A 14,485-nucleotide genomic window follows, 5' to 3' on the forward strand; every position below is an offset into this window, starting at 1 on the left:
CGAAACTAAAAATCTCTCAACATCTCAAATACAACAAAAATTATAGAACAAACAATAAACATTTATTTTACCTCATCGAAAAAGTATTGAAATTTTCTTTAAGTTTTTTTTTTTTTAATTTTAGAACGCTGACAGGATTCACTAATTCGTCGAGCTCAAATGAAAAGCTTTTTATTCAATTATATTAAATCGAGGATAATGTGACATCTATTATTTATACTTGATATGGTTTTTATTAACATCTATTCTCAATTTATGTTACGTATAGGGTGGTTGAAGCGAAAAAAAAACATTCAAATAATATCTTAAAAAGAAACTATTATCACCAATGGTACCCAAACATGTGTGAAAGAAATCATTGTTGGCTAAAATTTTCTCACCGTGAACTAAATCGGTCTGTCGTATATTTTGAAATCCTGTTCCAAATTTGCATGAATTTGGAACAAAGGCGTATAACTGTTGGGAATTTCGAAATCGATAACTGTGCTAAAACAGCAATATACGACACCGGTGCCAGCCGAAATGTTTTAGCGTGGTCGAAAACCGTGTTTTGCATCTACCGTTGGGACAGCCCTAATGTGGTAAGATTATGTCGCGTTTTATTTTGTTTAAAACTTAATTATTGTTTCGGAAGTGAAAATACACCTGAAGTCACTACAGTAGCGTAGTAAGGTTTATTCAGTTTCAACTCTTTTTAGTTTGATTAGGTATTAGGCTATGATTTATTCAGATTCGTTTTTAAATTCTTTTCAAGATTTTGATTCTATTTTATTAAATAATAATAAGTATTTCAGTAGTGTAGATGATTATTGTAATGATTTAAAAACAGATAGCTTCTTATCAATCATTCAAATCAATGCTCGAAGCATATCCAATATTGATCGTTTCGACAATTTTAAATTATCTATTGATAAATTAGGACATAAACCTGACATTATTATTATAGGTGAAACATGGATAAAAAATACCCTCACACAGCTTTACCAAATCGATGGCTATAATAGTATTTTTTCGTGTAGAAGTAGAGGTGTTGGTGGAGGTTTAGCGATCTATTTGCGACATTTCAAGTTTTCATTTCATTCAAATTAAAATCAGTTTAAATAAATTTCAACCATTATTAGTATCTTGCTACTACAGACCACCTAACGATTATACCTTCAATAGATTTTTGCAACATTTAGAAAACAATTTAAATTCCGCAAACAACTATCCACATCTTGTTCTGGGTGACATAAATATTGACACTCTCCATTCGTCTGATAAACTGAATGATTATTGCAATACATTAATGTGCTATGGTTTTGTTGTGTCTAATATTTTCATAACTCGCCCTTCAAGCAAGACACTTCTTGATCATGTTTGTTATAACCTTCTTGATAAATTACCTATCTTTAACGACACCATATTTAATTCCGAAAGTGATCATAATTTTATTTACACTCACTTTCCTTTAACGCTAGACAGACAACACAAAGAAAAAATTAAATATAAAACCGATTTTCAAAGAATGAATCAACTTCTTACAATGCGTTTTTCACCTGCTTATATGAGTCATTTTGAGGAGCCGAACCAATTCTATGATTACTTTTCCACAACAGTCTTGAAAACTTTACATGAATGTACCAAAAAATTAAAAATAAAATCTTCCTCAGAAAAACTCACTCCATGGATGTCGGATCAACTACTGAAACTTATAAATTGGAACAAAAACGTGAGGGATAAGAGAAGGAAGTGTTTAAAAAAAGGGAAGTCAGTTGATCATCTAAATGTGAAGATACATGACTTAGACAACAGGATTTAAATTTATTCGCAAACTTTGAAACATAACTATTACACAAACAAATTTGCAAATTCCAAAAATTCAAAAGGAACATGTAAAAACATAAATGAAGTGCTGGGTCGTGTAGCAAAATCATCATTAGTAAATGAAATTCATGATTTAGATTCTAACACCATAATTACAAATAAGCAGTTGATTTCCAATGAATTCAATAAATATTTTTCATCAATTGGGCACATTATGGCTTCTAAACATACTTCAAACAGCACAGACTCAATAAATAAATACAATACTTTAAATTTTAATAACAGTACAATATTTTTAGAACCTACAGATGAGATGGAAATAACTAGTTTCATCAAATCATTTTCAAATCATACGAGCGCTGGACATGATAATATAAGTGTTTATCTGCTAAAAGCCATAGTTGATGTTATCAGTCCAGTTTTAAGTAATATTTTTAACCTTTGTATACAAAATGGAATATACCCCACTAATTTAAAAATAGCTAAAGTAACCCCAGTTTACAAATCAGGCAATCCATCACTTTGCAATAATTATAGACCAATCTCAGTTCTCCCTACGATCAACAAAGTTTTTGAAAAAATACTTTCTAAACGATTGATTTCCTTTTTAAATAACAATTCTTTCTTTTATTCAATGCAATACGGTTTCAGAGAGAAATCTTCTACAACCAACGCTGTGATTGAACTCACTAACAGCATTCAATTAAGCCTCGACAAAAAAGAAAATGTTCTTGGGTTATTCCTAGACTTATCCAAAGCGTTTGATACTGTGAACCGAGATATTCTTTTGGAAAAACTTTTCTCTGCTGGAGTTCGCGGTACAGCCTTAGATTTATTTAAAAGTTATTTGACAAACCGATCGCAATACGTCAGCTTAAATACCCACCGTAGCTCAACACTATCTATTAATATTGGTGTTCCACAAGGATCTGTTTTAGGACCACTATTTTTTATTATCTACCTCAACGATATGGCTCTTTTACCTTTAAAAGGAGAATTAAGACTCTTTGCTGATGACTCATCGACTTTTTACCATAGTGATAGTCATACTACCAGGGGCGGTCCTAGAGTTGGCTCTTGGGGGGGGGTGATTTTCCAAATTTTTAAAAATCAGTCAATAACGTAAATATATGACGCAAAATTTGTTCATTTGGTGAAAGCGAGAGGGGGGAGGGAGGTGGGGGGTGTGCAGTTTCAAATGAGGCTTAAATATATGCTCCACACCAGGCCCGTGCGAAGGACACGTCCATGGGTGGGGTTTCGAATTTCAAATTTTGTTACAAATTATAACAATACCAAAAATGGACAAACAATAAGCAAATTGATTCCTGAAACCATATTCAAACCCATAATCATCACACAAACTCGAAAAAAAATACGAATCAAAATAAATCAGAATCAAAATTTCAAATCAATTTATTTCCCGGTTTGTCATTAATAAATAATTCGACATGTTGATTCTGCTTCACTTTCAATTGTAGGGCTGGTTGAAAAATTCTTCTGTAATTTCAATGTAAAATATAATAAGTAGATGAAAAAAATAGTTTTTAATATTTGAAAAAGATTTTTTGTAATAAAAACGTCTTATAAAAATAATACGAAAGATAGCAATTTGGTGTCTATGTTTTAATGATTGATTTAGTTAATTAATGCACGCTGAACTCGAATCTTCTAGATTTTGATTATTACCTCTCGATTTGGTGATGAATCAGATTTGAGTGAAATCAATCATTGAAGACTGATGAACTTACAAGTTCACATAAAAAAAACTGATTCTGAATTTGTTTTTTATACTATACTAGCTGATTTTACCCGGCCTTGCTGGGGTTCACATAAAATATAAATCGAAATGAGTCGTTTGACTTTTTGAAATTTTGAAAGCTTTTTGTTCATCATTATAACAAATTGGACCATGTTTGGCCATGTGAGCTTTGCAAGTTTTGTTAGTCTTCTTAAAGTTTTAATTGATCATTAGCAAATATAGATTAAATTACTAAAAATCTCGTGCGTTAGATTTAGTTTTAATTTTTTGCATAAAATAAACGTTTAATTGTCTAATTCCTATTGTAAATTAAATTTCTACACGGCAATCAAAGTGTTGAGATCGCAGCCTTAGACTTACAACCCTAGAATTTTTATTAATAGTTTCCCTATGAGGAGTTCCGAAAGTATGAAAATGGATGGTTCCTAAAATCTGGAACATTAGTTTTCAGTCCAAATAGTTTTTCAACTGAAGAAGTCAATTCATAATGAACATAAATTAATGTATCCATGCTTTATACACTACATATTTTAGAAGATTCTCAACCACTGTTCTTCTCAATTTATTTCTAACAGGCGAGTAGTTTTGTTTATCCTCAATGAAAGCTCATTATTGCAATCAAATGCCTCGCACCGGTACCACGTGCTTTGAACAGTAGAAGGAAAAACACCCGCCAAAATTTCTCCTTCCAAATTTTTTATGCTCAGCAAGCTTTGTTTTGCTTCCCAGTACACATTAACTTTAGATGGTCGTTTCTAATGCCTGGCCCATGGTGATGGTGAAAACAATCCCGCCAAAGGAAACGAAAATCGGTTGACAAATGGGTGCCATGACTTTTGGTTCGTGGGAATAAAAACATAAGTTGTATGGGAGGGTCCCTTTTCTCAGGTGGGAGGGGCTCAAAACATTTACCTCGACCTTTCTCATGTCCGTTTACATCACTGTACCAAATTTCAAGCTGATCGGTTAAGCGGTTTGGATTTGTATAAGGTGCATATATATATACAAACATATATAGCCCAACTCATCTTTATATACTAAAAGATTCAATTAAGGAATAATCTATTATATAAAATTCTCTTGTAATGGTGTTTGTAGTACTACTCCTCCGAAATGACCCAAACGATTCGAATGAAATTATTTTTAGAATATTCTATAGCCATGCGAATCGGTTTATATCGAATAAAAACAACACAAAGTCGCATCAGTTGTCCGTAATAATTAAATTTGTAGTTTTTTGAATGAAATAAAAGTCATGGCTTCCATTTTTTTTGAGATTTTTTTTCCTTTGGGCGGTTTGTTTTTCGTCTCCAAGGTCGAGGCGTCGCGAGCAGACGTCGTTACAAGATAGTAACCATGGCATAGCAAACTGATCAGTGAGAATATTTTGGCACGTATTTCTCAACCAAGCATATTTTCAATGCAAGTGGTGGCGATATGAAGCCTTGATGTGATTTTTTTGTTCTTGATTCCTAGCTCATTTCTACAGCACATGGTTATGAATGACGCCAAGATGTGACTCAGGTTGACGTTTTGCTGATCGAATAAAACATATAATATTTGTTTTGCCAAAATCTGAAATTGAAAAGTCGGGCATCCATTTTTAGAGATTTTCTTTTCTTAGAGGGGTTTGTTTTTCGTCTGCATGGGCGAGGCGTCGCTAGCAAACGTCGTTACAAGATAATACAGTGAGCGAAATAAGAATAGCACCACTATGTGTTTTGCTTGTAAAAGTTTAAATAATTGAAAATTACAAAAATTTTCTTCCACAGTTTTTTCTGAATTGCTTAACGGATTAATCAAGCATAACTCTACTTTTTTGGACGTAGCAATTGGCGTTGAGGACCAAAAATGTGAAAAAAGGGTGCGAAATAAAAATAGCACCACTTGAGTTTTTCAACAAAAAAAGATTATTTTTGAAAATTTAATGTGTAAAAGTGAATAATAATGCTTCTACGAGTTATTTTGATGCAAAATGATGAAACATAAATTTTAAGTCATAGATGGCAGCACTATCTTGCCTTTTAACCAAATTCATGTCCATTTTCGAATATCCGGGATTAATTAAGGAGTGCTGGATGATTTTGTTCAAGAAATAAATACATGTACTTTGACAACGCTTTGGAAATTCTAAGATCACTTAATCCAAAAAAAAATAAGAATTGCAGTAAGGTCACTAAAAGTGAATTTTTTGGACCGATTATCAGAACAAAGTTATACTTTGCGATGGAACTTGATGGACCAGACGGCTAGCATCATTTTTGGTATTATTTGCAATTGAATCGGAAGTTGAGATGAGCAGGAATTTTGGCGGTTGTACATTTTTGTGCTGGTGATTCTTTTGCAAATCCGGAAAAGCTTTCTGCAGCTTGAACTTCCACAAAACGGTGATGGAAAATACCTCAAAACAATGAATATGGGCCTAAATAAACCTGGAAAATCAATATTGAGACTAAATTTGGTTTTAACTGCAAGATAGTGCTGCCATCTATGACTTGAAACTGGAAAAAAGTGTGGTTTACTCAACAAAATCAAAGTTTTTTTATTTTCAACCTATTTTTCTGATTCAAAGTTAATCTTGAATGTTTGTTTCATCATTTCACATCATTTTAATGAAGAAAGTAAGTAGTTTGGAAAAGAATTACAGCTCAAATATCAAATTCCTTAACGCTAGAGGGGCATCTCTTAAAACCCCCTTTTAATACCTTTGAAAACATTTGGAATTCTGGAAAACTCCTTAAAATGCAGTTATCTATTCAAATAACTCGTAGAAGCATTATTATTCACTTTTACACAGTAAATTTTCAAAAATAATCTTGTTTTTGTTGAAAAACTCAAGTGGTGCTATTTTTATTTCGCACCCTTTTTTCACATTTTTGGTCCTCAACGCCAATTGCTACGTCCAAAAAAAGTAGAGTTATGCTTGATTTATCCGTTAAGCAATTCAGAACAAACTGTGGAAGAAAATTTTTGTAATTTTCAATTATTTAAACTTTTACAAGCAAAACACATAGTGGTGCTATTCTTATTTCGCTCACTGTAGTAACCAAAGCATACTGTTCATTGATCGCTGGAAAAATTTAAAAATTAGGCGCCTATTTGTCAACCAAGTACCTATATTTCTTATGCACTTGGGGGTGATTTGCAACCTAGATTTGTTTTTTTTTCTTGCTTATTTTATTTGGTAACATGGTAATAAATGACGCCTAGATGTGACACGGATTGATATTTTATCGATCGAATCAAAACCATATAAACGATTTCAAATATCAAAACCATTTTTAATTCGTGTTAATTTAAGTAGTAAATTGTTACCAAAAAATATGAACTTGGTAAAGATAAATATGAAATAATTTTATGATACTTTGAGGACGTTTGAAAATAAGAAATTGGGAAGCTTTACATTCAATTTGGTATAATTCAACTGAACGTATAACTGAACAAGAGTCTGTCCTTTGAAATAAATTAGATAGGATTGAAGTTTTTAAAGGCCGAATGAACTTTTTGATTTTCTGCAAACGTAAGTTGAAGTTATCAATAAAATATTCTACCTTTTAATAAAAAAAAGTGAGGATATGCATTTTCCGGAAGAATTTTCAATTAAGAAAGTAGACTGGAGCAAGTGCAAATTTTCAACTTTTACAAAAAATGTATACATTATTTCTTCATCTAAAAATTGTTGGGCCCAAAACACAATATGATTTAATAAACTCAACTCTTTTTTTAAAATCATTCATCAAAAAACTGTTAACACTTATTCTGTTTGTTTACACACAATTCAAGTGCGTTCTTAACATGAAAAGTGTGTTTATGTTTTACATATTTTGGCTACATAGAAGAGACTTTTGGTTTTGGTGAAAATATGGATTTTAATTCAAACTGCTTCGAAGGATGAGGATGGTGAATAAAAAGCTGTTTGATAATGGTTATTAAAAAACTTTTTTTATGTTTTTTATTTCATCAGCTCTCAATCCAAAGCTAATTGGGAGATGAAAGCGCTGCGTTAGGCAAAATATTCGGCAAATACTCTAAAAATTGTCCCGATATTCAAAATTCTATTTTAAAAAAGATTCATACGCAATATATTCCAATAAATGAGAAACTTTTTATTTCGGTTTAAACCTTAATGTATACTCGAACAAAACAGAATAAATCTACTAAATGGAATACAACAAATAAAACATACATATTATTAACACACAGTTATTTATGGAAAAAAGTAACAAAAAGTGAATTTTAAAAGACCCGTAGAATTTAGTTAAAATTCTTAGGTTTTATTTTGATAGAATTAAGCGGGACGATTCGAGTAAAGGGAAAGGAGGGAAATGAAAAAAAAAAAACTAGGAAAAATTGAAAATGGATACCAAGTTGAACATGGTAAGACGAAGTTTACCGGGCCTGCTTGTACTTTTATAATGATGAATGATCTAAAAAAAATCTACAGTTTTTAATAATTCGGAAAGACAAGTTTTTCTGACATTACTAAAGAAAGTTTTTAAAAACAAATTTCATTTAAAAAATGTGCTAAAGTATGAACAAATATTTGGTTTCTGCTATGAGAAATATCTTCAATTCAATGTAGTCATAACTTCTTGAAACATTCGTTAAAAGTCTATTATTTTACACAAACGGGAACAGTGAACAAACCGAAAACTTCAATAATTTTTTTTTTTTTTTTTTTTTTTTTTTTTTTTTTTTTTTTTTTTTTTTTTTTTTTTTTTTTTTTTTTTGGGCTTGTGATATAGCTCAGTTGGCAAGTCTGTTGTCTTCTGAGCAGATGTCCGTGAGTTCGAGCCCAAGAGTAAACATCGAACACAGTTGTACCGGATAGTTTTTCAATAACGATCCGCCAACTGTAACGTTGATAAAGTCGCGAATGCCAGAATGATGGTAAAACGACTATAATCGAAACAAAAAAAAAAAAAAAAAAATAATTTTTTTTCACAGAAGTCAAAATTACTTGCATTGCGTGAAATAAATAAATAAATAAATTATTTCTTGGGGAAAGAAATGGGGCATAAGGGTTCGAATTTTAATTGTAATGTAAATTATTGTCAGAAAAATGCAGAATTTTCTTAAATAATTTTTAACCTATTTGTTTATGTTTAAGGGCGCCAACATAAGTCAAAATTAGCTCTTAAATTCTTTCATCTAAAAACGTGTTAATTCTGTGGCCATGTAAATTTATAAATACCCTTATGAATTAATATCAGCATAAAATTTGTAATGATTCAAACGATTTTTTTTATCTAAGTGATTAATCATCGAAGTAATGGATGAACTTGATAAGATACACTTCTACAAAAAAAACAATTTTACACGACCATGATGCACACTGCATCTCCTCTTCTCTTCAAATTTTATTTTACTTAATGAGAGATTTGTATTTCAAAAAATTTGAAATTGGAGAAGTTTGATAAATTTCTCTACATACTTATTTTGATATCTTTTTAAACAGCTTATACATCCTTTTAAAAAACTATCTGCGAATCTTTAATATTCACTGCGAACAATTGTCCATTAAAAAGGTTATTTTCGTCATTTGTATATTAAGCAGTTTAAAATTTTTTTTTTTTCTTTTTGATAAAAATTATCAATTTCAGAACTGTTTAAAGAATCTTCCGATATAAAAGTAATTTTACATATTAAAAAATACACACATTTTTATAGAAAAAAATTTCAAAAATTTTTCAAGTTATCTACAATATTTTTTTTTGAGTAGGTATCTACATATCACCCCTTAACTCTCATCAAAATTTTAGTGATTCTCGTTTTGCAACAATACCTTTGGAAAACCATATAACTGCTATGAATTTAATATATTTAAATTCGAATATTTTATTATTTTTCAGAAGTGTATTGCTTAATCGTGATTCGAAAAAACGAATAATTTTTAATTCTTCTTTCGATTGTTCAATTTCTAAATATAAATTTAATTCTGAAAGAAAGTCATTAAAATCAAATTCTTAGGTATGCAGCTTTCGGAAATTTATGTTTATTTTTTTTTTCTTAAATTTCAAGCTCTCATAGATTTTGAAATTGATTGGAACTGAATCGGAAGAAAAAGTTAAAAATTTGAAACGAATGATTGAGTAAAAAAGTGAAGAATTGTATTTTTGCTCCATGCACTGAGTATTTTCAAACTTATTGTATAATTTCAATTTAGAAAAAAAATAAAGGGTTCATTCATTTCTCATAGCTTATACTATTTTTCAATGAAAAGTCCTAATCAATTGCAATTGCAATGACGAAACTTTCAGATTCAGGGTGGATTTTCAACTCAAATTATTATGCTGGATGTCTACTTAAAATTTTAATTATTATTGTGTGGCGATATAATTGGTTTAAATTTGGAACTCCACCCGTGTAGGTCAAAAATTAGAAAAATATCTTGAGCGATTGCTTTATCTCTTCTGGGAAAAATAAAAACATTTTTTGAGCCTATGTATTAAAAACTGTTTTTGGGGGTATATTCCTAAACTCAATTTTATTAGGTTTTGAACATCACCTCTATTTAGTATTTTTGGTTTTTTTAACTGAATAGATATGAATGTATATGAATGTATAAAAATGTATTAAAAGTTACATATATGGTCAGAAAATTCGAATTAAACACTGTAAGTGCCTTAACAAAAGTAATTAAGAAATTAATGAACTCTTTTATTTAACAATCACCCCCACGGAGTGGAAAATTTTGAAAATTCGAAAGATCACCTACTAGGAAAAGTTCGAACTTTTCATAGAAATTCCAGCGTTCGCGAGTATTTTGTAACGTTTTTTTGCCGCTTGGGGGGGGGGTGATCACCCCGATCACCCCCCCCATAGGACCGCGCCTGCATACTACCAACGATTTAAATATATGCAGCGACCTGACTCTGCTAAGTGATTACTTCCGTATTAATAAACTGACACTTAATCTTGACAAATCCAACATATTAAATTTCAAATCTAGTTTTCGTTCTTTGTCGAATTCCTTACTTACTACCAAATCCACATTTCCAAGTGTTAAAGTTGTCAAAGAATGTAAATACCTTGGTATTATTCTCGATGAACATTTAAGTTGGAACCAACATATTAGTCACTTATTATCAAAATTAAATAGAGTTACGGGCATTGTATGTAAAATTAGAAGAAGAGTACCAACTGATGTATTAATAGCAATTTATCATTCACTTTTTCATTCGTTACTGACATACTTGGTGTCAACCTGGGGCAATGCATGCAATAGTCAGATCAACAAAGTCCAAATCACACAGAACAGAATCCTACGCCTTATATACAATCTTCCTGCCCGCAGTCACACTGCTGACCTTTACAATAGTAACAATAATATAATTCCAGTTAGAGGTTTATACTTAATTCAAATTTGTAGCTTCATTTTTCAAAGTCTTACTCAAAGTACTCACTGCAATATAACTTTCAATCGCACCAACCATCAATACCTCACACGCAATAGAAACTTAATCGATCGGCCTACTATCGTATCAACAATTGGTGAACGCTCTCTCTCATTTCGTAGTGTTAAGTTTTTCAATTATTTTGAGGAAAGATGTGGACCTTTCAATAATAATGTCAATTTCAATTTGTAAAAAAATCGCGCAAGTGAACTTTGAAAAATTCCAGTTAATTCAATTTTTGTTGCATCAAAAATCTAAAGACAGCAAAATGTTGGAATTTTAATAGATTTTGTAGTCATATTTTTTTTCAAAACTCTACCATCGCTCAAACAGTATTTACTAGCAATCGAATGAAAAGTAGATTTTTTAGACCACTTTTTAAACTTTTTGTGACCATTTCATTAAAAAAAATTTTTTTTTTAAATATTTCTTGTCTGCATGTTGTAGGCATTAACTTCAGCTTTCATATGCATAAGGAAAATATTTTTTTGGACGTGTAACATATGAACTACAGCTGTTTTCGTGAGGCATGTTTTTTCGGATTTTTTTTTCTTTCATGCAGAATAACGAGAAAACTAGTAACTTTAGCTGTATATAATGCTCTAAACATATTTTACTGACATTACAAGGTTTCTATTGATATAAGTTGTATATGAAGTTCATAATAATTCAACCGACTTAAATAGATTTTACTTTTGTGGTGTCAAAATGACACCAAAAGTTGGAAAAGGGAGTTTTTTGGTCCAGGCTTCCAGGGGTCGTCCATAAAAAAAGTAAAGATGCAATATTGAAGAACTTTTGAATTCATTTAGGGTCCCCGAAGAAATTTTTGTATTTTGAAGCTTCTGAAAAAAGTTACAAGCATTCAAACTTGCAATAGTGTCAAAATTACACTCTAATGCGGATGAGGGTTAATGTAAAGTTATTCGTTGAACTAAAGTGGCATATAATCATAATACAAAATTTCTGTAAATTAAAAAATGGGGTTTGTAGAGAATAGGAACAAAGAGAATGAGATAAATTAAAAAAACTAAGATAAAGTAAAATAGGATTTCAAATAGAAACAAAATAAGAAAGTTAACTTAACTAGCATAATAGATAAACATATTCATTAAAGCGAATTTATAATAAAAAAAAATATGAATATTATGAAGGATTGAATTTAAATTAAGAAATTAAATGAACACAACAAAATTATCCGTTGTCTGTGAGCTGACAAGAGAAATAAAACACTCCGACAAATTGGAATCGAAATTACTCACACTTTGCGAATGCACATTCCAATTGGATCTGTATTGGTGCATTCGTAATCGGTTTCTCCGAGTGAAAAAACGGAAGAAAGGTAAGAGCATCAGTTAAGAGAATATTGTTGTGACGATCGGATGTGCGGTAAGTTTCTGCAAGAAGCTTTGAGGATTTCCATAAGTGAATCCGAAAAAGTTTCCTCCGGACACGACAATGGCGCGGTCAACGTTCCCTAGGATGGTATAGCCTGATTTTCCGAAGGCCATGTGATTTGTTTAAAAAAGTGAAAGTGGATCGACTGCTGATTGATGACGCCGACTTTGGCTTAAGTTTATTGTTTAAAAGAAGGGGCACCGGCAGCTATTTTGTCAATTCTCGCGAAGACTAGTGAAAAGCGTGGAAGAGCTAGTGCGATTGTTGGAAAACTTGTTTGGTGTGATTTTTTTAACTTCAAGTGCATCTAGCGGGCACTAAGTGATTAACAGACCTCAACGGTTTTTTCAGGCTCTGAGTGGCCTTTTCCCGGCTCTGAGCGGCCGAAGAAAGAGTCTTGCTTCGAGTGACAGACTAACAGACCTCGAGTGGTGTTTTCAGGCTCTGAGTGGCCGTTGGAGAAAAAGTCTTGCTTCAAGTGGCAGACTAACAGACCTCGAGTGGTCTTTTTCAGGCTCTGAGTGGCCTTTTCCCGGCTCTGAGTGGCCGTTGGAGAAAAAGTCTTGCTTCGAGTGGCAGACTAGCAGACCTTGAGCGGTCTTTTCAGGCTCTGAGTGGCCTTTTCTCGGCTCTGAGTGACCGTTGGAGAAAAAGTCTTGCTTCGAGTGGCAGGCTAACAAACATCTAAATTTTTAGTATCATATCTTAGTCTTGAATTTAATCGGAATCCGAAGAGACTTGATTTTGAAATCTGAGTTGAAAATTGATATTATCCATAATTAGGCTTTTAGGAGCAATAAACTTGAAAGACTTGAAGATAATTTTAAAGTATTCGAAAAAATTAAGTGTGAATGATCAAATAATCTGAATAAAAACAATGATAAGAGGAAAATATGAGAAAAGGAGAAATTGAAAAATGAGAAATAAGAAGATAAAAAATGAGAGATGAGAAGAAGAAATAAATATTGAGAAAAATATTTGAGAAGATGATAGTCAGAAAGTATTAAACTGAGAAAACGAGAAATGAGATGGGACAAATGTAACGATAAGAAAATAAAACGAAAAATGTGATGGGAAAAAAAGAGTTTAAACCGAAAAAAGACACAATAACTAGCAAACCAAACGATTTGAAAAACTAGAGAGATGAGAAGAAGAAAGAAGGAATCGAAAAATGTCCCTTGATGCAGAAAAATGATAAGTGATTCAATATCTAATGAAAAATGAGTTCAGGGCAGTTCCGAAGAAAGATCTTTCGCCACGATATTAAAGCTGGGTGATGAGACGACGAAAAATGAATGGAATTTAAAATGAGAAGACGAGAGGTTGGTTGTTACAGCAGAAAAAAAGACGAGCCAATAGAATTATGAGAAATAGCGAAAATTATCAGTTGAGAAGAAAAAAAGAAATGTAAAAATTACAAGACGAGAAGATGATAGATGAGTACCGGAAACGTGAGATATTTTAGGTTAAGAAGCTAGAAAGATAAGACGAGAAGAAAGTAATAAGATGAGAAATCGATGCGGTTAAAATTGAATTATTCGGTGACTTTGTTAATGTCATGAACAAATAATATTAAAAAAAATGATCAGAGTAAATATGAGAAGCAACAAGATTGAAAATCATGAAGGATCCCGTAACATGAGATGATTTCAACATGTAAAATCAGTTTTGATAAACAAAGTTCTGTTGGGCTGACATATAAGTAACAATTTCATAGTTAAAAGGTAATAAAAAGTAAGAAAAGAAAGTCAAAAGTGAAGTGTCAGTTTAAAAGAAAAGAGGTTAACCATAAAAACAAATATATTTATTAAAAATTTAAAATAAAGAGTAGGCGAGGAGAGGGATGTAGAGAATAGGAACAAAGAGAATGAGATAAATTAAAAAACTAAGATAAAGTAAAATAGGATTTCAAATAGAAACAAAATAAGAAAGTTAACTTAACTAGCATAATAGATAAACATATTCATTAAAGCGAATTTATAATAAAAAAAAATATGAATATTATGAAGGATTGAATTTAAATTAAGAAATTAAATGAACACAACTAGATTATCCGTTGTCTGTGAGCTGACAAGAGAAATAAAACACTCCGACAAATTCGAATCGAAATTACTCACACTTT

The sequence above is a fragment of the Uranotaenia lowii genome, chromosome 3 (assembly GCF_029784155.1).
Source record: "Uranotaenia lowii strain MFRU-FL chromosome 3, ASM2978415v1, whole genome shotgun sequence".
Lineage (NCBI taxonomy): Eukaryota > Metazoa > Arthropoda > Insecta > Diptera > Culicidae > Uranotaenia > Uranotaenia lowii.